General features: G+C 45.7%; 1 protein-coding gene across 35 annotated transcripts in view; it reads left to right on the forward strand.

The window, feature by feature from the left end:
• Window positions 1-27,885, forward strand: part of TENM4 (teneurin transmembrane protein 4) — a 2,707,421-nt gene that overhangs the window by 2,204,452 nt on the left and 475,084 nt on the right. The gene's annotated exons all lie outside the window — the stretch shown is intronic.

Consider the following 27,885-nt stretch of genomic DNA (forward strand, 5'->3'; position numbering starts at 1 on the left):
GTGAGGCTGAGGCTTTTGCAAATTTTAAGCAGCAACTTTCAGACCCGTTTTCTCATTTGGCCTTTTCAAGAAGCCTGTGAGTTGGGCCGAGGAGAGGTTGTTATCCCTATGTTAAGGACGAGGAAAACTGAGGCTCAGAGACACACAGTGGTTTCTCCAGGTGTCACACAGCTAAGGGGCACCAGGGCCTGGACTGGAGGCCAGGCCTGTTGGGCTCAGATCGGTGCTCCCTCCCCTCAGCCCAGGCCTGCGACCTGTCACCTGCTGTCTGATCATGTTCCCTTCGGGACTCCTGCGGGCCAGGCTGCCCCTATGCTCCAAATGCTCCCGTGCTTCCATCCTTATACCCCTCCTGAGGCCCACCCCAGGTGCCATTCTCAAGCTGAGTGGCCTCGGACAGGCTGACTACCCCCAACCTCTGTAGCCTGCCCTTGCCTGCAAGGTAGGGAGAGGAGAGCCCGTCCCGCAGGGCTGCTGTGAGAACAAATGCGAGAACTGTCCCTGTGCAGACTCTGGCTGGGGAGATGGCAGGGCCCCCTGCTGGGTGCTGGTGGACACTTGTGGATCAGAGAAATTACTCTGAGAATTTCACACGGAGGCATCCAGCCCAACCCTTACCTACAGAGGAGGAAAGTGAGGATGAGAGGAGACGGTGACTTCACCAGGGTCACAGAGCCATTCGGAGCGGGGCCGGCAGGTTCTCAGTCCAGTGCTCCATACACCAGGCAAGACAGCACCCCAGGACCTGGGGGAAAGGACACCACCAGGGACTAAGTCCAGGAAAGATCACACCACCTTAAACCCCTCTTGAATCACAATCTAAACTGTCCTGAGGGGCGGCAGTGTTTCTGGTGTTCCGCTCAGAGACCTGAGCTCCCACCCACCACCCTCCAACCCCCCCCAACCCCTCCACCCCCCCCCCCCCCTGCTGTGAGGTCTTGGGCGGGGCGTTAGCTCTCTGAGGCCCAGATTCCCAGTCTGTAAAATGAGGGAGGGGGAGGGCTGCTCAGGGAATGGAGCCTCTTGTTAGGAGTCCGTTTTCTTTGTCCTCACATAGCAGAAGGCAATGGTGGCGCTGGGGTTTGTGATGGGGAGGCTGGCAGAGAATCCCACTGACTGGGGCACCCGGACCTCTCACTGCTCAGGCAGGTCCTGGGAGCTGGGAGGTACGAGGAGGGCGAGTGGATCTGAGAGGAGCTTGTGTGGCTCCCGGTACCTTCCCCAACATCCCTGACCCCCGACCTTGCTGGGAAAAGAGTCACAAGCAAGGAACTGAGCTGATGGTCAAGGAAGGTTGTTCCCACTCTATCCCTGTAGGAAAAATAACCATCTCCCCTGGATTATTCTCCAAAACGTCTTCTTTTATGCCTGAGACACTCTGATGCAGACAGTACTGAAAATCTTTTTTTAAACTGTAATTATAATTAAACCTGCTTTGCAACAAGAAAAAAATAAAGTGACACTCCTTGAATTGCACCACCTATTTGAATTATTTGCATTTTTATACGATTCCTTGCACATTTGTTCTACCACAGACTAGTTCTGTTTGGAAGGGCCATCTCTGTTAGCAGCATCTTCAGGATGCTTGGTGGAGAGGCTTGGGGGATAGCCTTGTATAAAGTCCAACTCTCATTCCTTCATTCATTCATTCTAAAAGGAAATACTGAGCATCTACCCTTAGCCAGGCTCTGTATAGGGTCCTGGAGAGTCTAAAGAAAAGTGAGACTTGGCTTTGCCTTCCACAGAGGGTGAGGAGAGGAAAAAGAAAGAGGGTTGTGGTTCCTGGGGCACCTACTGTGTGCAAGGCCTTGTTCTGAGCAGTTTACATTGTCTCATGTAAGCCCCTTGCCGACTGTGAGGGAGGCATTCTTATGGCCATTTTACATATGAGGAACTGAGACCCAGGAGGGAAAGTCAGTTCCAAGGACATCTTTTTTCAGAGAAGGATTTGCCCTGAGCTAAGATCTGTTGCCAATTTTCCTCATTTTTTTTTTCTCCCCAAAGCCCCCAGTGCATGGCTGTATATCCTAGTTGTAAGTCCTTCTAGTTCTTCTATGTGAGCCACTGCCACAGCATGGCAACTGACAGATGAGTGGTGTGGTTCTGAGACTGGGAAATGAACCCGAGCTGCCGAAGCAGTGAGAGCGTCGAACTTTAACCACTAGGTCATCAGGGCTAGTTCAGGACATTAACTGGTAGCTGGCAAGAGGCAGAAATGGGAGCTTGTGCTTGTCTAACTGAAAAACCTGAGCATCCTTTTAAATGCCCTGGTGGTGTCTACCAAGTAAGACAACCATGCAGCCAGTCGACTATCCTGAAATGGGGATAAAGCTGTGGGATTTTTTTCTCTCAAGCTATGGTAGGAGCACAGAGAATGGAGACATCAGTGTTGCCAGGACTGAAGGCTCCAGAAGGCTGCCCAGAGGGGGCAACATTTTGGTAGACTGGAAATCATCTCTATCTAAAGCCTGAGGTGTGGGGAAGCCAGCCTCCATGACAGTAAGTGATCCACTGCCCGCTGACGCGCTTCCTCTGACCGCTAGTGGCCTAGAGATCCCATGATGCTCTGTGATCTGACACCAGGAGCAGGACCATCCACCGCAACTGCCCAGACAGGTCTTGGTTGGTGAAGCCCGGAGGACTAGCAATTTCTGAGATGTTATGCTCTCGGGCCGCTCTCTTCTATTATTCATGCCAACTATGGAGCCCCGTCAATATTAGCTTTGGTTCTGTTTCAAATCAAAGTAAAATCCATTTTGCAAATATTTATTGAGGCCCTATGACTTCTTATACAGGCACTACTTACCAGGGGTATAAAAAGATGGGTAAGACCTAACTTCGAACTTCCCAGGGCTCTCATTCTAGGAGGGAGAAGGGAGCTGATTAATATTGCAAGAGCTATCACAGGGCGTCACAGGAGTGTTTGAAAAAGAAATGTTTGATGGATTCTTTTGCCACTACTTAATGAGCACCTACTCTGTACCAGCGTGGTGCTCAGGCCTGGGAGTTAGAAAGCAACAGGATATGGTCCCTACACTTAGAAACACATACCCTGCTTCCTAAAAATCAGAAGTATAGACATATAATTATGAGAAAATATTTGTGAGCTGGTAGAGACGAGAACTGTGGGAACTCAGAGGAGAGCTAACTGCCAACGGAGGAAGGGGAGGGGACCGGGTATCTGTCACGCACCTACTAATGCAAGGGCCTTACATGTGTTACATCACTTCTCATTTGCTCTTCATGAATTCTTTTACAGGTATGGAAATTGAGACCCATAGTGTTAAAGTAACTTGCCCAAGATAACAAATTGTGAATATATAAAATTTTACTTTCTATTCCATAATATATCCATATTTACATTCATATAAAACAATGTTCTAAATGACTTACTAATAGGTAAAATTAATGCTCCATTGAGATTCACTGTATATATCCGCTGCTCACTCTTCCAGCTACTTGTGAGTACTCAGTTTGAGAAAGTAGCAATAGGGCTCAAGGGAGCAAGATCAGGAGGAAATAGACAAAAGCCCTCACAGGTATTGTATTGTTGCATTCCCTAAAATTCAACAAGAAAGAAATTCCACCTAAAGAATTATGCCAATTCCATCTATTTTAATACCTGTGGATTTCCTGCTGACAATTTCCATGAGCACTATGAACTCTTTAGGGTATCTCCCCTTCACAATTTCAATAGATGCTTGAATATTTATTTTGCATGCTTGCAGGTAATTCATGTGCTAAAATCTCCCCATGGCTGGGCCTCCAAGTATTGACTGCCTTTCTGTGGTTAGAACTAGGATTTACCAGCTTCCACACCCCATCCTTCTGTGTTATCCTGGCCTGGACTAGCCATCTCTTGCCTTCTCCCTCCTCCATCGTCTAATGCTCCTTTCCACCCTCTTCCCCTCCATCCCCCACTCCTCTCTCCTCTTTTCCACTCTACTCCCATTCTGCTCTCCTCCCTTCTTGTCCTTTATTTTCCCCTTCCTTTTTCCCCTCCCTCATTCTCCTCTTCTCACTCCTCCATCCTCCTTTCTTTCCTCCTTTCCTCCTCTGTCCTCCTCTCTCCCATCCTTCCCTCCTCCCACGTTCCCTCCTCTTTCCTCCCTCTTCTCCTCTCTTCTCCCTTCTTCCTCTTCCATCATCTCATGTCTACCAGAACTTCATTGAAACCCTCTTTCTAGGGTTTTATCAGCTGAGGTCTATGATTCCCTACGGGGTCTGTGAGTAAGTTTCAAAGTATTTATGAACCCTGGAAATAGAATTCAGCATTCTGGGTTCATGGGCATAGGTCTCTTTTCCTGAGGAGAAGTTGCAGTTTTGACCACATTCTCAGATTCTTGGACTTGGGCTCACCGCTTCTCTTTAAAATTCTTAGTCTTCAGTTCATCATTGCCCACAACAAGTGAGATTCATGGACTACATATAATTGATTCACGAAATTGCAGCTTCTTAAGAAAGCAAGTGCACAGAAACGCTTTGCAAAGAGAGCTCACTGTTAGGAAGTACCAGCGTCCCCAGCAGTTGTGTCCATTAAATGAGATGTCATGGGTGAGTGTTCAGTGTGTAAGCAATGCTGAATAACGGCTAGTTTCCATCCCTCCCAATCTATGTTGAAACACTGTTTTTTGAGATGAATAAATTGTTTATAGTTTGCTAGGCCTGCCATAACAAAGTACCACCCACTGGGTGACTTAAACAATAGGATTTAATTTTCTTCCAGTTCTGGAGGCTAGAAGTCTGAGATCAAGGTGTCAACAGGGTTGGTTTCTTCTGAGGGCCTCTCTCCTTGTCTTGTAGATGGCTGTCTTCTTCCAGTGTCTTCCCATGGTCTTTCTTCTGTGTGTCTGAGTCCCAATCTCCTCTTCTTAAAAGAACACCAGTCCATGTTGAATTAGGGCCCACTCATATGACATTTTACCTTATTACTTCTTTAAAGACTGTATCTCCGAATAAAGTCACATTCTGAGGTACACAGGCTTCGGACTTCAACATATGTATTTGGGAGGGGGCATGCAATTCAGTCCATAACAAATCGGGTGGAATCCCTTCCCTCGAATCGTTTCGCCAGGGCCCTGCCCAAGGAGCAGGCTCAGGGAAGGGGGGGTGCTCAAAGCCAATCAATTGAAAACTATTGCATTTAGAACTTGGTCTTAATTCAAACCACTATTGACAGAAGTTTATTTAGGAAGCACTTTCTGGCTGAGCAGGTCCAGAATTAATTATTAAGCACCCATCCTCAGGCCTGGCAGGAGTCGTGGATGCCGTGTGAGCAAGGAGCAAGCCCACGTGGTTGCCTTGTCCTCCTGACAGATAGGAGGAGGCTGTGTTTTATTTATATGTGCAGCTCTTCTCAGTCTTCTACTTTCCCTTTATCCCCAGTGGGAGGGATTATTGTAACTACTCTGTCATGAACCCCGCTCATAGTCGAATTAATAGATGGGGTTCAGGTCACTGCCCTGGAATTCAAGAGGCAGGGTATGTTAATCCAAATGCATTATCAGATCATTAGAGCTGTGTGTGTAAAAGTTTAACATCCAGAACAAGAAAGGCAGGGAAGCATGGGAAGGGGTGGGGGCAGTAGAGCTAAGAAACATGTTTGAAGATTTCATATAAATATGCCGCTCTCCTGTGAGAGCTTGGTTAGCAAAATCCTTCCTATAACATCACCTGCAATGTAGATACATGGTCTGAAGAGAATCTTTCACCAAAACCAATGGCTGGAGCATCGGGCTCCACGGGGCTGTTTCAGATGCAATAAATTAGAGAGTTGTGTGCTTAATGGTATGCACTGGATGCGGGTGGATCAATCATCTCAGTGCATTCAAGTATAGATTCAAAGTAGTGTATTCCATGCTGTTTATTGCATAGTTCTATGACCTTAGGCAATTTCTTTAAACAATTTGAGATGGTAGGAGTCTCTACCCTCATTGTCCCACCCCAGCCTCCAGTGTTTAATTTTCCCAGATTGCCTGTCTCAGGGCTAGTAACCTAATTTATCATTTCATCACCGTCTGCTTTTGTCTGTTGTGTAGACTGGCTCTGGGTTCCTGCCATGAGGTACGACAGTATAAAGAGGAAAGTTTGCCACTGACTAGCTGTTTTACTTTGACATTTCATTTACCTTTCTGAGCCTCATCTGTATAATGAGGATAATATACCTGCTTGATAGAATTGCTATAAGGATTAGAGATAAAGCACGTGAAACCTGCACCAGAGTACCTGGTAGACCAGTTGCTTGACAAATAGATGCGCTTGTTATTACAAGGCTCTATAGATGGCTTCAACGGATGGAAGGGTGCTCAGGACAAGTAGTACCCAGACTCCTGTCTCCTCCCTGTTACCCAGGGTGCCTCCACTCTGAGCCACAACTACCAACCTAGAAACCAAGGCTGTCATTAGCTTCACCAACTACAAGCATGAGGCCTGGCAAGATGATACTAACTCATGCAAGACCTGGGAGTATTTGTAAAGGCAATGTAGTATGGAAGAAAGAATATAGTTTTTGCAGTTGGTGAGATCTGGATTCAAATCCCAGCTTTGCCACCTCACCTTGGGCACATTACCTCATTTCTCTGAGGCTCAGTTTCTTCATCTTTAAAAGTGAGACAAGAAATATTTGCTGGGAAAGATTATTGGGACAAAGAAATTAAATCTTCTACGCATGTAAAGTACCACCTTCAGTCCCTGGCATGGAAAGGCTGTCAGACCTGGTAACTGCATTGCTATCATCATCGTCATCATCATTGTTGTGAATTCTACCTCATTGGTGGTTGTTTCTGGAGCTTTTGTGAAACTATACCAGGGGGAATTTTGAAAAAGGCAAGATTCTCTACAGTGTTAATGTTCTTTCCCCGCCCCCTAAGCCAATGCATTTTTTTTGAGGACTACTAAGGTTTATGATTCCATCAGAATAAAGAGTTTGGCAATGGGCATGGACAATTGAACTCCAAACCTTGGGTAATTATATGTCAGCCTTTACTTTCACGTGGTCCAAACATGTGAAAATCAAATAGTGTATGCCAATACTCATGGTGAATAGGCTTTCTGTGTAAAATTCCACATTGATTGCCTCCTTCTGGCACCAAGAGTCAAATGGCACGAAGCCACTTGCTGATGATGCAGTATGAAAATTGGCTGCCCATTAATTGGCCCCAGTTAACCTATTAGGCACTGCCTCAGATATGAGGCCATAAACTTCTATTCCGTCACTTTTCAAAGTCATGGGCCAAGAAGTAAAGGACTCTATAATATTTTTTCATTTCAAAGAAATATATAGATAGGTTTGGCCAGAATATAAGACAAGCTGTATTTGTCATTTGTACCTTAGAATGGCATATTGAGTCTTATTTATTTTTATAATTTTTAAAATTGTGGCAAAATATACATGAGATAAAATTCACCATTTTCACCATTTTAAGTGTATATTCTGTGTGCAGCCATCAACACCGTCCATCTATAGAACTCTTTTCATCTTCCAAACTGAAATGCTGTACCCATTAAATAATAACTCCCCCTGCCCCCCTGTCCCCAGCCCCTGGCAACCACCGTGCTACTTTCTGTCTCTCTGAATATGACTAGTCTAGGTACCTCATATAAGTACGATCATATGGTATTTGTCCTTTTGTGACTGGCTTATACTTAAGCATAATGTACTCAAGGCTCATCCATGTTACATCATGTGTCAGAATTTCCTTCTTTTTTTAAGACTGGATAATATTTCATTGTATGCATATACTACATTTTATTTATCCAATCATCTCTTGATAAACACTTGGGTTTCTTTCACCTTTTGGCTGCTTTGAATAATGCAACTATGAACATGTGTGTACAAGTATCTGTTCAAGTCCCTGCTTTCAATTCTTTGGGATGAATACACAGAGGTGAAATTGCTGGATCATATGGTAATTCTATTTTTAGTTTCTTGAAGAACTGCCACGCTGTTTCCCACAATGGCTGCACCATTTTCCATCCCCACCAACAACACACAAGGGCTTCCAGTATCTCCACATCCCTGCCGACATTTGTTATTTTCTGGTTTTGATTATAGCCATCCTAATGAGTATGAAGTGTGGAGATTTCTCTACTTGTTTGTTTAATTTCTCCTTTTTTTGATTAATAAACTTTATTTTTTAGAGAAGTTTTAGGTTCACAGAAAAATTGAGCAGAAAGTATAGCCAGTTCCCAAATACTCCCCGCCCCAACATGGGCACACCTCCCCCACTGTGGATGTCCCGCACCGGAGTGGTATATTTGTTACAATGGATGAGCCTACACAGACGCATCATTATCACTCAAGGTCCATAGTTTACTTTAGGGATCACTCTTGGTGTTGTACATTCTATGGGTTTTGTCAAATGTATAATCACACTAATCCACCATTATAGTATTGTACACAATAAATTCTCCATCCTAAAAGTCCTCTGTGCTCTGCCTATTCATCCCACCCTGCCCCCAACCACTGATTTTTTTACTGCCTCCATAGTTTTGTCTTTTCCAGAATGTCATCAAGTGGGAATCATACAGTATTTAACTTTTTCAGATTGGCTTCTTTCACTTAGTAATATGCATTTAAGTTTCCTTCATGTCTTGTCATGGCTTGATAGCTCATTTGTTTTTTTAGTGCTGAATAATATTCCATTGTCTGCACTTACCACATTTCTTTACCCATTCGCCTACTGAAGGATATCTTGGTTGATTCCACATTTTGGCAATTCCAGGGGCCAGCCCTGTGGCCGAGTGGTTAAGGTCATGTGCTCCACTTTGGTGGCCCAGGGCTTCGCCTGTTCAGATCCTGAGCGCAGACCTAGCACCACTCATCAGGCCATGCTGAGGCAGCATCCCATGTAGCAGAACCAGAAGGACCTACAACTAGAATATACAACTATGTACTGGGGGGCTTTGGGGAGAAGAAGAAGAAGAAAAAAAAGATTGGCAACAGATGTTAGCTCAGGTGCCAATCTTAAAAAAAAAAAAAACTGGCAATTATGAAAAAGGCTGCTAGAAACATCTTTGGGTAGATTTTTGTGTAAATATAAGTTTTCAGTTCCTTTGGGTAAATAGCAAGGAGCATGATTGCTGAATTGTATGGGAAGAGTATGTTTAGTTTTATAATAAACTTTCAAGCTGTCTTCAAAGTGGGTACCATCTTGCATTCCCATCAGCAATATATGAGAGTTCCTGTTGCTCCACATCCTCACCAGCATTTGGTGTTATCAGTGTTCTGGATATTGGTTATTCTAATAGCTGTATAGTGATTTCTCGTATCTTGTTTGCAATTCCCTAATGACATATGATACTGAACATCTTTTTGTGTATTAACTTGCTATCTATATATCTTCTTTGTAAGGTGTCTGTTCAGTCTTTGGCCCATCTTTTAATCAGGCTGTTTGTTTTCTTATTTTTGAGCTTTAAGAATCCTTTGTCTATTTTGGAAAATAATCCTTCATCAGACATGTCTTTTGCAAATATTTTCTCCCAGTGTGTGTCTTGTCTTTCTCATTCTCTTGACATTGTATTTCACAGAACAGAAGTTTTTAATTTTAATGAAGTCTAGTTTATCAATTCTTTCTTTCATGTATCATGTCTTTGATGCTGTATTTAAAAAGTTATCACCATACCCAAGGTCACCCAGATTTTCTCCTATGTTATCCTCCAGGAGTTTTATAGTTTTCCATCTTATGTTTAGGTCCATAATACATTTTGAGTTAATTCTTGTGAAGAGTGTAAAGTCTGTCTAGATTCACTTTTTTGCATGTGGATGTCTAGTTGCTCCAGCATCATTTGAGAAAAGACTATCTTTGCTCCATTATATTGCCTTTACTCCTTTATCAAAGATCAGTTAACTATATTTATGTGAGCCTCTATACTGTTCCATTGATCTGTTTGTCTATTCTTTGCCAATACCACATTGTCTTGATTACTGTAGCTTTAAGGAAGTCTTGAAATCAAGTAATGTGAGTCCTCCAGCTTTGCTCTTCTTCAATATTGAATTGGCTATCCTGAGTCTTTTGCCTCTCCACTTTAGAATCAGTGTGCTGATATCCACAAAATAACTTGTTGGTATTTTCATTGGGATTGTGTTGAATCTGTAGATCAAGTTTCAGAGAACTGACTTCTTGACAATATTGTCTCCAATCCATGAATATGGAATATTTCTCCATTTATTAGTTCTTCTTTGCTATCTTTCATCAGAGTTTTGTAGTTTTCCTCATATAGATCTTGTACGTATTTTGTTAGATTTATACGTAACTATTTCATTTTTGGAGATGCAAATGTAAATGGTAATGTGTTTTTAATTTCAAATTCCACTTGTTCATTGCTAGTATACATGAAAGCAATTGACTTTTGTAAATTAACCTTGTATCCTGAAACCTTGATATAATTGCTTACTAGTTCCAAGAGTTTTTTGGTGTCAATTCTTTTGGATTCTCTACATAGACTATCATATCATTTGCAAACAAAGGCAGTTTTATTTCTTCCTTCCCAATCTGTCTACTATTTATTTCCTTTTCTTGTCTTATTGCATTAGCTAAGACTTCCAGTATGATATTGAAAAGCAGTGGTGAGAGGGGCATTCTTGTGCTCATCTTAACAGAAAAGCTTCAAGTTTCTCACCATTAACTTAGTTGTGGTATGTAATTCTTTTTATACATTGTTAGATTCAATTTGTTAATATTTTGGTGAGGATTTTTGCATCTGTGTTCGTGAGAGATATTGAACTGTAGTTTTCTTTTCTTGTAATATCTTTATCTGGTTTTGGCATTAAGGTAATTCTGGCCTCATAGAATGTGTTAGGAAGTATTCCTTCTGCTTCTGTCTTCTGAAACAGATTGTAGAGAATTGGTATAAGTTCTTCCTTAAGTGTTTTGTAGAATTTACCAGTGAACCCATCTGGACCTGGTGCTTTCTGTTTTGGAAAGTGATTGAGTATTGATTCAATTTCTTTAATAAATATAACCATATTCAGATTGTCTATTAGTCCTATTTATTTTTAACTGCTTTGTTACATAAATATTAGGACAATACACATTACTGAAAACAACAACAAAATGAAGCATAGCCATGACTAACCACCACAACTATTTATTAAGTACTCCTACAGGTCTGCAAACTTGCAAAGTATGCAGTATTATTCTCACTTGACAAATAAGAAACTTGATGCTTAGAGAGATTGAAGGGCCTGACCAAGGCAACACTGCAAGTTGATATCAGAGCAAAATCCACTTCTGCCTGATAGCTCAGCTAGTGTTCTAGACACTGCGCCGCAATTCTTCTTTAATCTTTAGAATAAATAGTTTGTATGTGCCACGAGGTTCCTATGAGGAAACACATGTCTTATTCCAGGCTTTGATTATCTACCTTATGGCCACATTCCTATTACAGTAGCTCCACACTCAACACATGTGAGTAGAGGGTGCAGTCATGAATATAGGAGAAGTTCTGGTGAGCTCTCTCCCCTTGTTTTGCCAAAATGCATTTTTAGAGTGGTGGTAATGAAGCTTGAAAAGCAAAATCAGTGTTTTCCCTTTCTGTGTTGCTTTGGTTAATGATAAGCCTGTACCTACACATATTTACACAAGATGGCACCTTTGTAGTGGCATGGCAATTCGCAAGCTCGGACCTTAGCCTTTGGTGTCAGAGAGATCCTGATTCAGCTCCCAAAGCTGCTGTTTTCCTGCTGTGTGATCATAGGGGAGACACTTCATCTTGCTAAGCCTCAGTTTTCTTATCTGTAAAATGGGACAGGGCTATAATACTGAGCTCATTGGAGGGTGTGTGAATTAAATGAGATAATGCATATAAAACCCTTAGCACTGCTCTTGTAACAGGCTAGGTATTCAGTAAATGTTAACTAATATTATTCAGAACCATTTGGAGAGCCTACCATATGCCAGAACCCCCATTGTATTACCTGCTTGGTCTTCCAACTTTTTTCATCATCTGTCTCTAACAGTAAATGGTTTTCAACTATACATCCTCAGCATTTTCATCTTTATTTATAAATTATATCCGTGATTCGCCTCAATCCATGTACTAAAAATTAATAAAGTTTAATGCTTCCTTTCTTAAGATTAAAAGGAGAAAGAGAGAGAGGGATAGATGTTCCAGTATGTTTTTCCCAAGTTCCAATGGATTGTCTTGAGTATCCTGTTTCGGAGGCTTCTGGTTTGGCTTGTCTAAGACAAGAGTTAGCAAACTTTTCCTGTAAAGGGCCAGATAATAAAGATTTTTCAACTTTGCACAGTCTCTGTTGCAACCACTCAACTCTGCGGTCTAGCACAAAAGCAGCTAAAGACGATATGCAAACACGTGGGCATGGCTGTGTTCCAATAAAACTTTATTTACACAGACAGGTGTTGGCCACTGTTTGCAGACCTCTGATCTAAGACAGCTTGCCCCACTATTTAAATACAAATTTCCCTTAGAGGACTACCTAAGGCCAGCAGCACTTGCAAACGTTGTAAGGTAGTTGGCAAAGAGGAAAAGTGAGGTGATGCATATGATAGCTTCCTCTAAAGTATATTTTATCATCGTCATCGTTGTTGTTATTGTTGTTAATATTAGAACATTTTCCTAGACATAGGTGAGCAAAGGCACTGACTTCCTTCTACCAGTCTTACTCTGTAGGAATGATATGGAGTCTTGTGCAAACAAGAGCAGCCCTAGCTGACCCTTTGAAAGCAAGATCTGTTCTTCTATTTGATTTCCTCTTACCTTCTTCTAACCCCTTCACCTGGTCCAGATACATACACGTAGGAAAGGACTGGGTCTTTTCTATGAAATTTTTGGGGTCCATGAACAGGGACATATAAAAGATTAGTGGCCTCATGGGGGAAATGACTCATCCATGAACAGACCTTTCTTACTGCCTACTATGTGCCAGGCACTGTGCTGGACACTGGGGGTGGGGGATACAGAGATGAAAGAGAGGTGGTATCTGCCTTTGAGGAATTCCAGACAGATGTCCTCCCCTACTTCCCTTCCAACAGTGTTCCTGTCAAGGTCCCCAAGGATCTCCATGTCACTAAATCCAGTAGTCATTGCTCAGTCTTCATATGACTCAACCATTTTCCATGGTTGATTACACTCCTTCTTGAGCACTTCCTCCACGTGTGCTCAGGGCCTCCATGCTCTCCTGGTTCTGTCTCACCTCACTACCCACTAGTTCTTCTGTCTCTTTTACTGCTCCCTCTGCATCTCGAAACTTTAGATGCTGGGGTGCCCCAGGGCCCAGTCTGTGGACCTCCCCTCTTTCTGCTCTACACTCCCTTGGAGATCTCATACAGTCTCATGGTTTAAATCCATCTAGATGTAGATGACTCCCAGTTTTATATCTCCAGCCCAGACCTCTGCCCCGAGCTCCAAATTTCTATAGCCACCCTAACAGGCACTAGCTCTTCGCAAACCTAACAGCCCCAGCCTGATTTTCTCCCTCCCCATCACCGCCCTGCTCTTTCTGTGGCTGCTCTGGTCCTTGTTCTGCTCAGTCTGAACACCTGAGAGTTTTTTTGTCTCCTCTCTTTCTCTCATATGCCACATCTGATCCATCAGCAAATACTGTCAGTCTACCTTCAACAGTCTATGAAGAATGGGACTGCTTCCCATCACCTTCACGCCCTCACCCTGGTCATTTCTCACCCCGATGATTACAGTAGCCTCCTGCCTGCTGCTCCTTCCTCTCTGCTCTCCTCCAGTCTGTTCCTGTCACTCTTCTGCTCAAAGCATTCTAAAGATTCACCATCTCAGAGGAAAATCCAAAGTCTGTATAAAGTCCCAAGGGGCTCTCCACATCTGTCACAACAGCTCTTGTCACATCTCCCTCTCTCCCTGACTCGTCCCAGTCCAGCCACACTAGCCTCCTGGCTGCCCCACTAATAGGCCAGGGACTCCTGCCATGGCCCCCTTGCCCTTGCTGGAATTTAATCCCCCTAGATACCCATGGGGTTTGTTGTCTTGCTTCCTTCAGGCCTCTACCCAATGTCACCTTATCAGAGAGGCCTTCCCTGACCTGACTGTATGAAGCAGACCCCTCCCACCCATCTCTTTCCTCCTTATTGCCTTCTATTTTTCTCCATAACATTTGTCATCACCTAATGTGTCCTGCGTTTGTTTGTTGTCTGACTTCCACATTAAGACCCTAATACTCTGAAGTGGAGGCTTTGTCTGTCCAATGCCCTGAGCCTAGAGCAATACCTATAGGTGCTCAATGATCCTTTGAAGGAGGAAGGAGAAAAGAAAAGAAGAGAAAAATGGTCTGGGGGAGGAGCTCAGCACTAAAGTAATTGTGTGTAGGATGATGGGTGCATTAGTTCTGGAAACCGTGGAAACCCAAGGGGGCTGCAACCCCTCACCCTTGCCTTAATTAGAGCAACTCTTCTTTTATCAGTTTACATATTGAGTGCAAATGTAAAATTTATTTTGGGGGGAAAATCCCACTGCTAAAAAATAAATAGTATTTAAACAGTTAATTAAAGATAACCATTCTAGGCCGTGAGCAGCCATTGGAGGATTTCGAGCAGGTGGGTGGCATGATTATGTTTGCTTATTATGAGGATGAGTCTGGCAGGGGTGTGGGGATGAGCAGAGAAGGGGTGAGAACCAGAGCAGAGGATCCAGTAGCAGAGGCCATGGCAGGGTCAAGATGAAAGGTGACGACACTGTGAAGCTCAGTAAATTCCCATTTCTTTCTCCATTCTGAGAGACTGATGCTGGCAGCATACTTCGGCCCGTGCCTTCCCTGCCTGGGGCAATAAAATGAACATGATTATATTTATATGTACTAAGTATTATATCACTATTATTGTGTATACTATATAGTAGGTATTTCTTGTTAGTGCCATCAAGTCAATTCTAACTCCTAGCCATCCTGTGTACAGCAGAGCTGTCACATTCTGGGGCTATATTAGACAATGCTCCACAGCTATTCACAGGGTTTTTGTCACCAATTGGGTGGCCAGGTCCTTCTCCCTAGCCCTTCTTAGTCTAGAAGCTCTGCTGAAACCTGTCCACCATGGCTGACCCTGCTGAAATTTGAAATACTGGTGGCATAGCTTTCGGCATCACAGCAACACGCAGCTGCCACAGGATGACAACTGACAAGCTGGTGGTGTGGTCCCTTGACGGGGAAAGGAACCTGGGCTGCAGTGGTGAGAGGGCCGAATCTTAACCACTAGACCCCCAGGGGCTGGCATAGTCCATAACACACTGTGTACTGAATCCTACAGCTACATGCGTGTACAGGATGGTGTCTTCACATGCACCTGAACCGCTTCACATGCACGTGAACATGCATGCAGCTGCCTGTTGCCTAATTAGCTTCTCTGAGTCCTTTGGAGAAGGAGACAGAGTAAAAATGGAGTAAATAATTAGATGTCAACTAATTAAAAGTACTGTTGAGAAAGAATGCCTTTTAAATCGTTTTTTTAATTGGGTTTTTAATATGACTGACTTGGAAAGTTTCTCTCAGAAGATGGTGCTGATTGACAGCCTATATAGTTATTAATAACATGTAGTCAATCTGCTGAGAATATATTAAGTGTCCAGAAGAGAGAACATTGGAACGTGGCTGCCAAGGATTCAGGCAATAGGCTCGGCTTGGGATGCATCTTTTTCTTGGCGGAGAGGCAGTGGCCACTGCACAGAGCTGGAGTTGGCGGTGTATAGGATCACATAGCCTGAGGGCCTGAGGGTCTGCTTCTCACTGTTTTGAAATGTCGTCCACCTCTAATAAGACCAGAAGCCATCAGGTAAATGATTGGCCCTATGGGCAGTGCATTCAGCAGACAGATTTTAATCAGAGACTCTGAACCAAAATTTCAAGAACATCTCCTGCATCCCACATCTCTAAAACTGGGCTGGATGAATTACAAAAAATACATTTATTGTCATCTTTTCTCATTCAAAAATTATACTTATTAGTTTTGAAATTGAGAAACTACAGATAAGCAACTGGAAGAAAATAAAAATCTGTTACCCAACAACGTTGAAACAAATGCTGTCAATCTCTCTGATTTGTAGATACACACACGTTCACACATTCACCTTGTTTTAATTTCTAAAAATAGGACTGCACTCCATATTGAATTTTGTGATCAGCTTTTTTTCATTTAACACTATGTAGTATTCATCCATCCATATCATTAAATATTCACCTACAGAATCATTTTATAAGGCTGCATAGTATTTCATCATGTGGAATGCCAGAGTCTATGTACATTTCTCCTGCTATTATTAGACATTGAGGTTGTCTCCTACTTTTTTCAGTCTTCTAGTCAGTATTGCAGTGAGTACCCAAGGCTGATACTCATCCAGATGACACTGATTCAGTCATCCAGCCTGCCCCGTTTCAATTAGAGAGTGCCCATACCAGTCATTAAATATTTTTAATATCACACCCAGAAGCATCTTTATATAAATCCATGAGTTCCTTGGGATACTTTTCAGAATTTTTAGAATTTCAGGGTTACCAAAAAACAACATTTTTACAGATTTTTGCTATATTTTGACAAATGAACCTCCAGAAAATAAGCACTAGTTAATACCAGGTTGGACAGTCTGGGAAGCCCTTCTCAGCTCAAAGCTTCTGGGGCATTTGTTTAAGAACTTTGATGAGGAAAGACAAGAAAGAAATAGAACTTGATTTGGAGTCAAATAAAGGTAGACATAGATATTGACCTAGAACTGTAGGGTATTAATAGGGCTCTTAGCAAGAAACAATGGCATTTTCGCATGGGGTAATTAAGGGGAGTTTGGTGAAGGGACTATTCTTAAAGTGTGGCAGGGTTAAAAGCAACCACAGAGGTTAGTGGAGGACCCTGAGGCTGGCAACAGCTGGGAGCTCTCACCACTCACAGGCCACATGGGGCAGAGGGAGGGGGCAGGTATGGGAACCTGGAGAGAGCCGTGGCTGTATTGTAGCTGTAGCAAAGCCCCCAAAGAGTTGTGCCCTCCCACACAAGGACACTGTCACTGCCAACCCACAGCCCAGCAGGGAGGTTGCCAGGAGAATAAATACCCCCACCTTCTTCTCTTAGCCCAACCTCAACCTCCTGCCAGGGCCCCCACTGGCTGAACCCAGCAGGAAGCTAGAGGGAGCTGGCTGATCCAGGTTGAGCAGTGGCCTCCCAGGGCACAGAGCAGGCTGGAGAAGGGTGGGAAGGCTCTGGACAGGGGCATCAGACATTCAGCTGGCCCAGCCCTAGACATAGGCGTGGACATCCATCTTTTATTTTCAAATCAGGGTCTGAAGACTGAGAGAAGGATGGATTGAAGAAAAAGAAATTAAAGATAGTAAGGAAAGAAAATCCAAATTCCAGCCTGGTCTTTTGCCTGCTGTAGGAGTATCTGAGACATAGGAGGGATGAGTCAGTAAATCTCTCCCCTGAGGGCACCATGGACTAGGTTTCACATTTGCCACCTCTTGGCAGCCACTCCCAACAGAGTTTTGAAGGTTTTCAGTGGCACCGGGGCAAAGAACAGACAAAGGGAGGATGAGGCAGGAGGAGGGGAAGAACTGAGATAATCTTAACGTAACTTATATCCTGATGAAAACTCATTTTGCTTTTATTATTTGCTTTAAGAAGTGCTACTTCTGAATTCTCCGGGGGTTAAAAAGCATAAGAGATGGGTTTTTGATGAGATGCCAATAGTAAAGTCTCTTAGCTCCTGGAACAAGTGATACTTTTGTTTTGCTTTTCTGTTTTTCAGAAAGGCCATCTGTTTTTACAAACATAAACGAGAATCTCTAACCACCTTTTCCCTTATAAACCTCTGTCTCTTTGCGCAAATGACAACATTCTCTTCGTGATTCATGCCTGAAGACATTCTTCTGGGCTAAAAGCTGCTGCTAAATTTGTACTTCAGTTTTCACTGTGGGTCCCGCATGATTCTTGCTCAGCCGGCAGCTGCACTATTACAGCTTTCATTTGAGTCCCAGGTTGTCATCCCCTTGGGTTGCCAGTGGCTCCCTACCAGGCTTTGTGCAATTGGTTTCTCCTATTTCTCAAGGATTGTTTGAGGTCTTTGAGGGAGCCCAATAAATACCACCCCTCTCTCCACCTGAGTTCTGAACAAACTGAGAAATAAACAAAGGGTGGCAGATGGAAGCCAAAATACCACGTTTATTACTGATAAAGAACAACTTGGCTGGGTACGAGAGCCAAATCGACTTAATAATTACATCCAGAATTAGGCAGACTGACCCACCTGGTCATGGGCAGTGCTGGATGGGGGCAGAGGAAGAGCCAGCCCCTGGAAGAGTAGCAAAAAATGTTGCCAGCTGCCAAGAGGAAGAAGAGTGGGGCTCCACTGAGCATGCTGGGTTTCTTCTTGCTCAGTTTACCACCACTGCAACTCACTCCACTACCTGTGATTAAAGGGGCAGAGAGAGCCCCGGAGAGACGCTAATGGGGCTCCCTTCACGTGGAAATAACTGTCAGGAATTACGACCAAGTTTCCCTCCTGACAGTAACCTGGGTCACACAGAAGCTACAAGACGTGCCTTGCAGGAGCCTAGTCCATAAAATGTACTCAGCCAATACTTGTTGACTTTGTGTGTTCACTCACTTAACAAGTAGTTATTGAACAAAGACATAGGGCCAAAATGAGTTCAACTTTTTTATTCTCTACAGTAGAGAGCTGCTGGAAGATTCTGAGCAAGGGAGAAACATGATCAGATTTACATTTTTGAAAAATTCCTCTTGTTGCCTTTTGGATAGTGGATTCTAAGAAGGACTAGTGTGGAAGTGAGGGGACAGATGAGAAGGCTTTTGTTGTTGTCCATGTGAGAAGCGATGATACCTAAGAGTAGGGTGAAGTCAGCGGAGAAAGACACAAATGGACAAGTGAGGAATAACTTGCAGATAGAGTTATCGGGATTTGCTGATGGATTGGAGTGTCGGGAGCGAGGGGCAGGGAAGAATTGAGAGTGACCTGTATTTTTATTGGAGCAACTGAATGGATAGAGATAAAGTAGACAGGAAGGGGCAGGTTTGGGGTAAATGAATGAATGATGATGTCCTGGGTTACCCAGTCTCTTTTGGAGGCTTGTAGTGGGCTGATCATACATCCCGATTTGCCTGGGACAGTCCTGGTTTACACCTGCTGACCCAGCATAATTATTAAGAATGCTTCCTTTCACCCTCAAAAGTGCCCTGCTTTGGATGATAAACTACCCGGTCACCCTAGCTTAGAATTTTGAGCTCGTAGAGAATTGTCGGGAAAGTGCTCTGAAGCGTGAAAAACACTATATAAATGTAAAGCATCCATCAACGTTAGCTATTTTAATGAAGACTTGTCCAAAAGCTGACTCTTCTTGGCTCACTCGGTTGCGCCCTTATTTTGGGTTATGTTCCTCTGCAGATAAGCCTTCTACGCCATTTGGTTCCCACCCCTAGAATGGGACTCTGTTCCCACACCTTCCTCCTCCTCCTCGCTCCAGCCTTCCCCCAGCTGTTAATGATTTCTGAAACACCGTACTTCACTGTCTGTGGGGACAATCCATTTAAAGGAACCCGATGGTTGCCCTTTTTGTAGGTCGAAGGCTGAGTTTAGGTACTAAACAATGGATCTACTGCTTTTTCTTGGCTAGGTTCACCTCGAGGAAGACAGTCTGGAAAAACAATCCTCACTCATCCTGGCTCCCTAAGTACTTTGTGAAAATGAGAATATCCACTTTCCAGTCGCCTTCCCTTCTTGAGAACGTCTAAATATACAGTTGTGCCCACAGAGGCTTTTGCATTTCACACAAATGCCACAGCTCTGTGTGTTAGCTGGCGGAGACATGTCGAGATTTGGAGGAAGACACGTGTAGATGCCCAGCTTCTGGTCCCAGCTGTAGCCCTTTGTAGGATGACAAGAAAAATACTTCCCTCTCAGGTCTTCATACCCTCACCTGTAGAATAGGGGAAGGGTCTCTATGACTTTTGTCATTGCTTCCAACTCAGTGCTTACTTTCACTATGAAACAGGAGAAAGTGCTCTATGACTCACGATGCTGTGGAGCCCAGGGAATCATATCACAGTCCTTATTTCTCAAGTCAAATTTAAACTGACTTGAGCTTTCACACACACATTGACGCAAGTCCAGATTGTTCTCTTATGGTTCCTCTCCTCCGCTTCCCCATCCCCAACTTATCCCAGAATCAAGGACATTTACACAACATGTCCCACCCCCAAAAAAGGTCCCTCAGACTCCTCCTCCTGCATCAGTTTGCTAGGGCTCCCCTAACAAAGTACCACAACTGGGTGGCATAGATGACAGAAAGTTATTGTCTGCGGGATAGAAGCTGCAGAGCAAGGTGTTGGCAGGGCTGCTTCCTTCCGAGGGCTGTGAGGGAGAATCTGTTTCATGTTTCTCCCCGAGCTCTGGTGGCTTGCTGGCAATCTTTGGCATTCCTTGGCTTATAAAAGCATCACCCTAGTCTCTGTCTTCTGGCCTCAAAGAATTTATGGTGAATGGTTCAAGTCTTAAATAATCAGTTGATCCCAATCTGCCACAGGAGGCGGTGACTTGCCCGAGGTCATGCAGCTGGTATGTGTGGAAATTAGAGCTAAAATGGATGACTGTTATCTCCTTGTTCAAGTTCAGACTCTATGTGGCTTTCAACCTGTGCGTCAGGAAGTTCTGAACGCGTGTTTTTGCCGCCTGACAAGTGTCGCCTTTGCCCTGGTCTCTGACCACAGTGGGACTGGTGATGGCTTGTGGTTAAGTATTGGTCTCATCATCCTTCGGGTGGGAGGGAGCGGATTCCTTCTTCTGACATTGGATCTTGTAAAGAAAACCGTCTCAGAGAGCCGAGCATGCCCAGAGATTCGTGAAATTAACAGTCTCTGGGGGAGCTTCAGTTACTGCAGCACAAACGTGCTGATTAAAGAGGCAGCTTGGTAGAAGGGGAAGAATTCGGAGACCTGGGGCTGCATCCCATTGCCAACACGCACTGGCTCTGTGATCCTGAGCAGGTTACTTAACCTCTCTGAGCTTCAGTGCCTTCCCTCTTATGACCCACTCACTGCCATGCTCAAGGAGAAGAATCTTGTTGGTTCCCATCTGCTGCTGAGGCCAAGAGCCTGGGGTTCCTTGCAAGTGAACTAGTGTATCTGTTATCCATTGTTATGTAACTAACTACTCCAAACTTGGTACTTTACAACCACGATGACTTATTACTGCTCCCCAGTCTGTGGGTCAGCTGGCAGTTCTGCTGATCTACATAAAGCTTGGCTGGACTCGTTCATACGTCTGAGGTCGGCTCAGGGTGACCAGCCGTCCCCCTTTGCCTGGGACTGAAAGGGTCCTTGGAATGTGGGGTGTTCGGTTTTAAAACTAGGAAAGTCTCAAGCTAGAGGATGAGTTGGTCACCCTAGGTCAGCTGGTGGGTGGGCTGAGGGCTGACTGTCATCTGGGGCAGTGGAGGTACAGGGGAGGGGTGATGGGGCCATGTGCCTCCTGTCATCCAGGAGCCCAGCCTGGGCTTTGTCACCTGGTGACTGAGCAAAACTCCAAGAAAGCCAGAAGACATGAGCTAACCTTCTTGAGTCCTAAGCTCAGACTCACATCCTCGCTTCACCTCATTCTATTGGTCAAAGCAAGTTACGAGGTCAGCCCAGATTTGACGGATGCGGAAATGGCCTCCACCTCCTGATGACAGGAGCTGCAGTCACAGTGCAAAGGGGCCTGGGTACAGGAAGGGGAAGAACTGCGTCAATTTTATAATCAGTCTACTCCCGGCACTCAGAGCTCTGCTGTCTGCAGCGGTCAAGTAGCCTGTCTACCAGCCGCCAGGCACCAGGAGCCGCGAATGTGCTGATGCAACAGAGCACGCTTGGATTCTCCCAGATGCTCTCCTTGCTTTCTCCCTGCTCCCCTTAGCTCATGTGGTTCCCACTAAATGGGATCCCTTCCTTCCTCTTTGCCTGGCCAGCTCTTCTCTTTTGGAATGCAGCTAGGCAGTCACTTCCTCCAGGAAGCCCACCCTGACCTCCCAGGCTGGCTTAGTGTCTCCTCACCGCTCTGGACCGCCACCCCCTGCTCTCACTACCCTCTGTGCTTCCCTGCATCACAGTGCCCATCACTGGGTACCAGCATTGTGGAGACTGGCAGCTTCCTGATATCAGGGGTGGTCCGATTCTTCTCTGCATCTCAGCGCCCCACCGAGGGCCTGGCTGGTGGCAGGTGATCGGGAGATGTTTGCTGAAGAGGTGACTTGAGGCCACTGCTCATTAAAGTCCCAAAGTCATTGCTCTGCGCCCTCCACTCAGGCCCCGTCAGCAGCAGCCGTCAGCGTCACCCTGCTCCCGTCTGCCAGTCACAAGACAATGATCTAACCGGGGCCCCAGCTCTGCAAACGGGTCCATATTTTTTTGGGCCTTGGCACGGTCTAGGGTGAGAGTCTGCACACAGAACGACAGTCGTGATGTGGGTGTCAGTGTGCAAGTCAGACCCAGCCAGGCTAAGCTGCCATGGTGGTGTGACTGTTTTTTTAGAATCCTTGTGTCTGCCCCACGTCAGTGCCCTGGCCGTGGTCCTGCAGGCCCTGTGGACACAGAAGAAGCCTGGTTTAGGGAGAGGAGAGTCAGACAGTCCTGGGCCCCTCCTCCACTCATCCCTCACCCTGAGCCCCACACCAAGGCTTTTTCTGTGTCCCGACCACTTCCCCTCCTTCCTGCCCCCTTCTTCTCCTCCCATGGCCACCACCCTTGTGCAGACTCCATCCCCGTCACCGGGAGGGTTCAAACAGCCTCTAAACTGGACTCCCGGCCTCCACACTCACACACCCACCTCACAGGCAGAGTGCACTTTCTAAAATGCAGGAGAATGCGGTGATGACGGGAGCCAGACCACTTAGTTTCTGCCACTCCTGGCTGGGCAGCCTTGGGTGATTTTCTTAACCTCTCTGTGTCTCCTCATTCGTAAATGGGCATAATGATAGCGCCTATGTCTTCAGGTTGCTTAGAGGATTAGCTGCAGTGATATGTATAAGGTGCTCACTTAGACCGTTCCCTGTTCCCTGGTGCAGTGAGTGCTCAATACATGTGAGCCGTTATTGTGATCATCTCTGCCCTGCCTCAGGCCCTTTGGTGGGTCCCCAGAGCCAAAAGACGAAGTTCGAGCTCCTATCACAAAGATCAGGCTTTTGCTTTTTACCCTTCCCTCTTCTTCCTTCCATGAACATAGATATAATGCTTGGAAGTTCAGCAGCCATCTTGCAAACATGAGGAAAACGTTAAGGATGGCAGAGCTGTAAAGTAAAAGGAGCTGGGGGCCTTGATGACATTGTTGAACTGCTGTGCCAGCCTGAACTACTTTTACCAGACTACTTATTGCATGAAACAAATAAACCCCATGTTTGTTTAATGAGGGGAAAAAAATCCTAGCCTCTATGCCTAGCATTCATGAGTCACCAAGAGCTGGTCCCGTTTCCTTCTGCAACTTCATTGCCAAAATCATGTCCCATCCCCCACTCTTTGACTTTATCTTCTAGCCGTGCTATACCACTCTGTTTTGTACCTCTCAACCATTGTCCATGCTTTTCTTTCTTTACCTTCGTATGGAACTTCCTGACCCACTCTCACCTGTTTTCTGCCTGGCAAACTCCTATACATCCTTCAAAACCCTGCTCTGATAGCAACTCCTCTGTGAAGATGTAACTGACTTCTCCACTCATTTTGGGCAAATTAATTGCTGCCTGCCTACAAAACTGAACTAGAGTGTCTGAGTTTGATTCTCTCTTCTGCCACTTACTATTAACTCCAATCTCTCTGTGCCTCAGTTTCCTCATGAGTCAAATGGAGAAAATAATAAGATGTTATGAAGATTAAATAAGATAATAAGCACAGTCACTTAGAAGAGCCACTAGTAAATACTCAGTGTTAGCCACCACCTTCTTCATCATGTGCTTCCAGATCCTTCATCCCCACTTGTCCATAAACCTCCCAAGGGCAGACACTGTTGTTCCCTCTCTGGAGGCCCTGCCCCCAGCACGGGGCCTGCCACACAGAGGGGGCCTCCGGAATGGTGGCTGAATTAGCTGACGAAAGCCTTTGAGAAAGCACAGCATGCTCTGTCCCCTCGCATTCCCAGAAATGGAGCTGCTGAGGGCTGGACGAGGAAACAGCCTCAGCTTCCTGCTCTAGAACCTTCTCGGGGAGATCTCTAGCAGAGCCATCTCGACCTACATCACGTCAGAGGAGATGATGAAGGTGAAAGCTCCCCAGCAAGGGTAAAGAGCCCTCCAGACACCGCGAGCACCACTGCTGCTGCTGCTGCTGCTGATTCATGGCTGCAGTGTGCGAGGAGCGGGAGCCAGTAGAACCTTCTCCAGGCTTCCATGCCCTCTGGGTCCGGTCGGGCCCCGAAAGACCCTCCCTATTCAGAGTGAAGAAGGTATCTCTGATTCTCCTGTGGTATCAAAGAAAAAGTCACAAACCTGGAGGCCTCTGACATTTCCTAGCTATGTGGCTTGGACAAGTGACTTCAGCTCTTTGAGCCTCAGTTTCTACATCCGTTAAAATGGGTTTAGAGCATAGGATTGTTGTGAGGATTAAATGGAACCGCAAATGTGAAGCCCCTGGCATGGTGCCTGGCGGGCAGGAAGGGCCCAGCAAATATCCCTTCCCGTCTCCCTCCCCCGCTCCCCCCCAGGCTGTCTGTGCAGCTGGGCCCCGGGGAATTCCACTGCCCAGGGACGGGGGCGTGGGCGTGTGGGAAGCTGGCTGGAGACTAAACATGCTGCTTTCACCCAGCCGTGAGCAACAAGCCCCCGGCAGAGGGGTCCCATGTGTGCCTCCCAATGCAACGTGCTTTCCCTGGAGCACAGCCCGGACTGCAGAAATGGCCCCATCGGAGCTGAAGAGTCAACTGGTCTCGTGTGGACACGGACTTCGTGATCCTCACACAGGCCCGTGGGTTCTTGACCAGGCTGCATGGCCCCATGCACTGAGCGCCCACCTAGAACTGCTGGCACAGGAGTTCCTGCGGGGCGCGGGCCCACGACCTTGGAGCCAGGAGCCTGGAAGCCCACCAGCCAGACCCAATGGGTGACTGCGCAGCTGGGTGGGGGTAGAGGAGAAGGACTCAAGGGGCCACTACGGGCTTGCCACTTCATCTCTCTGAAACGGTTTCCTCACCTGCTAATGAAGATTAAATGTAATAAATGTTGGGATTCCACAGGAGCCAGAAAATATCACCTACGTTCCTGGCCTAAACCTGAAATTAATTGAGACATAGAGAAGTCAGACAGATAATAACAATAGCAAATCCTGGCATAGCATTAGCACTGCTCGTTAAGCGCTAACACTTAGTACTTAGCATCTGTCAACCTCTGTTCTGAGCACTTTACAATATAACCTATTTAATCCTCACGACAATTCTATCAGGTAGGTACTATTATATCCCCATTTTACACATGAAGACACCAAGGTACTGAAAGTTTAATTGATTTGCCCCAAATCACACAACTAGTAAATGGCAGACCAGGATTTAATGCTGGGTGGCCTGGCTTCAGAGGCTGTGATCTTGACCATGACAGGGTACCAGTTACGGTGGAAGGCACACAATGAGGCTTTGATTCGTAGCCAGAGGGGCTTGCTAAAACTTCACCCTAAAGTTAGACAGCCTTATCCATTCCACCCAGGAGAAGAGAGGTTTGCTTTCTGTAGGCCATTTGGGGAGTCCGGAGTCGGGGGCAGCGTTCAGGGTGAGGTGGGTCCTGTTCTGTCTTCCAAACCCACTCATCCAACAGCTGTCACTCTTCTCAGAGCACGTGTTACTTTCCGAGGTCTGTTGAAACACATTGCTACAAACTTGGTGACTTACAACAACAGAAATTTATGCTCTCTCAGTTCTAGAGACTAAATGTCTGCAATCAAGGTGTCAGCGGGATTGGTTCCCTCTGGAGGCCCTGAGGGAGAATCCGCTCTGTGCCTCTCGCCTAGCTTCCTTGGTGTTCCTTGGCTTGTACCTGCCGTCACTCCTATCTCTGCCTCCATCGTAGGTCACATGGTGTTCTCATTTGTCTCTCATTGTGTCCTTTTCCATCTGTCACAAGATGCCCTCATTGGATTAGGGTCCACGCTGATCCCTTATGACCTCGTCTAGGTCTTCAACGTAATCACATCTGCCAAGACCCAAGTCCAAATAAAGTCACATCCTGAGGTTCCCAGCCGACATGAATTTTGAGGGGACGCTATTCACCTACGACAGAGAAGATCAAGTGAGAGAGCAAGAGAAGCCAAGAGAGTTCCTCTAAGGGAAGTTTCTCCATAAGGAAACGACGCAGAGGATTCCTCTGGTGCTGGCTGCTTTAACAGAGATTGAAACAACAGTGGCCAAAGCCTAACAGATGCTGGTTTCTCTTGCACGTAAAATCGCAGCTGAGGGGACAGAGAAGTTCCGCTTCACAAGGTTCTGCAGGGACCGAGCCGTCTTCTGTCTTGCTGTGCTGCAACCTGGGCTATGCCCTCAACCCCAAAGGCAGAGAGGGCTCCCTAAAGAGGGCCACGCTTTAGTTAGCAGGTGGCGAAAGAGGGGGTGGAGGGCACCCAACTTCCTCCTGAGGGCACAGCCAAGAAGCTTCGTATACCACCTCTGCTCACACCCGATGGCCAGAACTTAGCTGGACTCACCTCACTGCAAGGGATCCTGGGAAATCCGGTCTTTGGCTGAGAGGTCATGTGACCAGCTGAAACTCAAGGGATTCTATTTCTCAAAGAAAGACAGGGAGATTGATCATTGAGGGACAGCTGGCATAAAGTATGGGAAGTTCCCGGCCCATGGTAGATGGTCAGTAAATTATGATTTTGATCTTCTGCCATGACATTGCTAACGACTTCTCCCTGGCCCCATGTCAATAAACCTCTACATGTTCTATTAACCCTGTCACCTGTCATTGCAGTAATCTAAACCCAAACCGATCACAGCTCCATAATCCTGAGATGGTCCACTCCTTTTCACACTCCTAAACCTGGCTCACAAATTCTGTGGCTTTCTGGACCTGCCCCCTCTCCAGCTCCTCCCTGGACCTCAGGTTGCAAAGCTCTGGAGTAGGGGGGGCTCTCCAAGTTCCATGCAGCTCAGACCACCAGGAATCCCCCATGTCCTGGAATCGGAACCCCCATGCACCACACGCCCTGCCCATGCGGAGTGTCTGCCCTCCTGCATGCTGGAGGAGTTTGTGGAAAGACTTTTCTGGCATTGGAGGGTGAAAGTCAAAACAGTAATTACAAGAACATCTGTTCCTGAGTGGAAGGCATATCCTCTGCACACCAGGACACATGCCTGCACTGTTCAGCAAGCTGGATGTTAAAATGGAAGAGAATGTTCTGGGAGTGAGGACTAATGGAGTCAGCCGCGATGGAGGCGCTGCTTCCTTGTAGGATGCTGTGCTGGGGAATAGGGAGGAGCAAGTGTAGGTGAGTGATGGATGCGGTGAGTGAGTGCGTGCAGAAGGGGGTGAGCAACTGGTTACATGAGTGAATGAAGGAAGGAATGAGTGAAAAAGGTGAATGAATGAGTGAGTTAATGATGAGTAAGTGAAGAAATAAATACATGAATAAGTGAATGAGTAAATAAGTGAAGAAGTTAAGTGCATGAGTCAAAAAGTGTGTGATTTTGAGTAAATGAATAAGTGAGAATTTCAGGAGGTGATATGAATGAATGAGGGAATAATTGTCAATGATTGGGTCAATGCGGGAGCGAGCCAGCAGTTGAATTACTCGTCTCCGCTGGGCAGATAGGGTTGGCAGCAAGACGGGATTGTGGGGCGGGACTGGAGCCTGATCTAGCTGGAGGCTCAAGGTCAGGGTCAGCCGTGCTAGCTCGTAGAGCCAAGGCTCAAACCCTGGCTGTCTCATACCAAGCCGTCTCTACAGCCTCATGTGCTTTGGC

The sequence above is a fragment of the Equus caballus genome, chromosome 7 (assembly GCF_041296265.1).
Source record: "Equus caballus isolate H_3958 breed thoroughbred chromosome 7, TB-T2T, whole genome shotgun sequence".
Classification (NCBI taxonomy): Eukaryota; Metazoa; Chordata; class Mammalia; order Perissodactyla; family Equidae; genus Equus; species Equus caballus.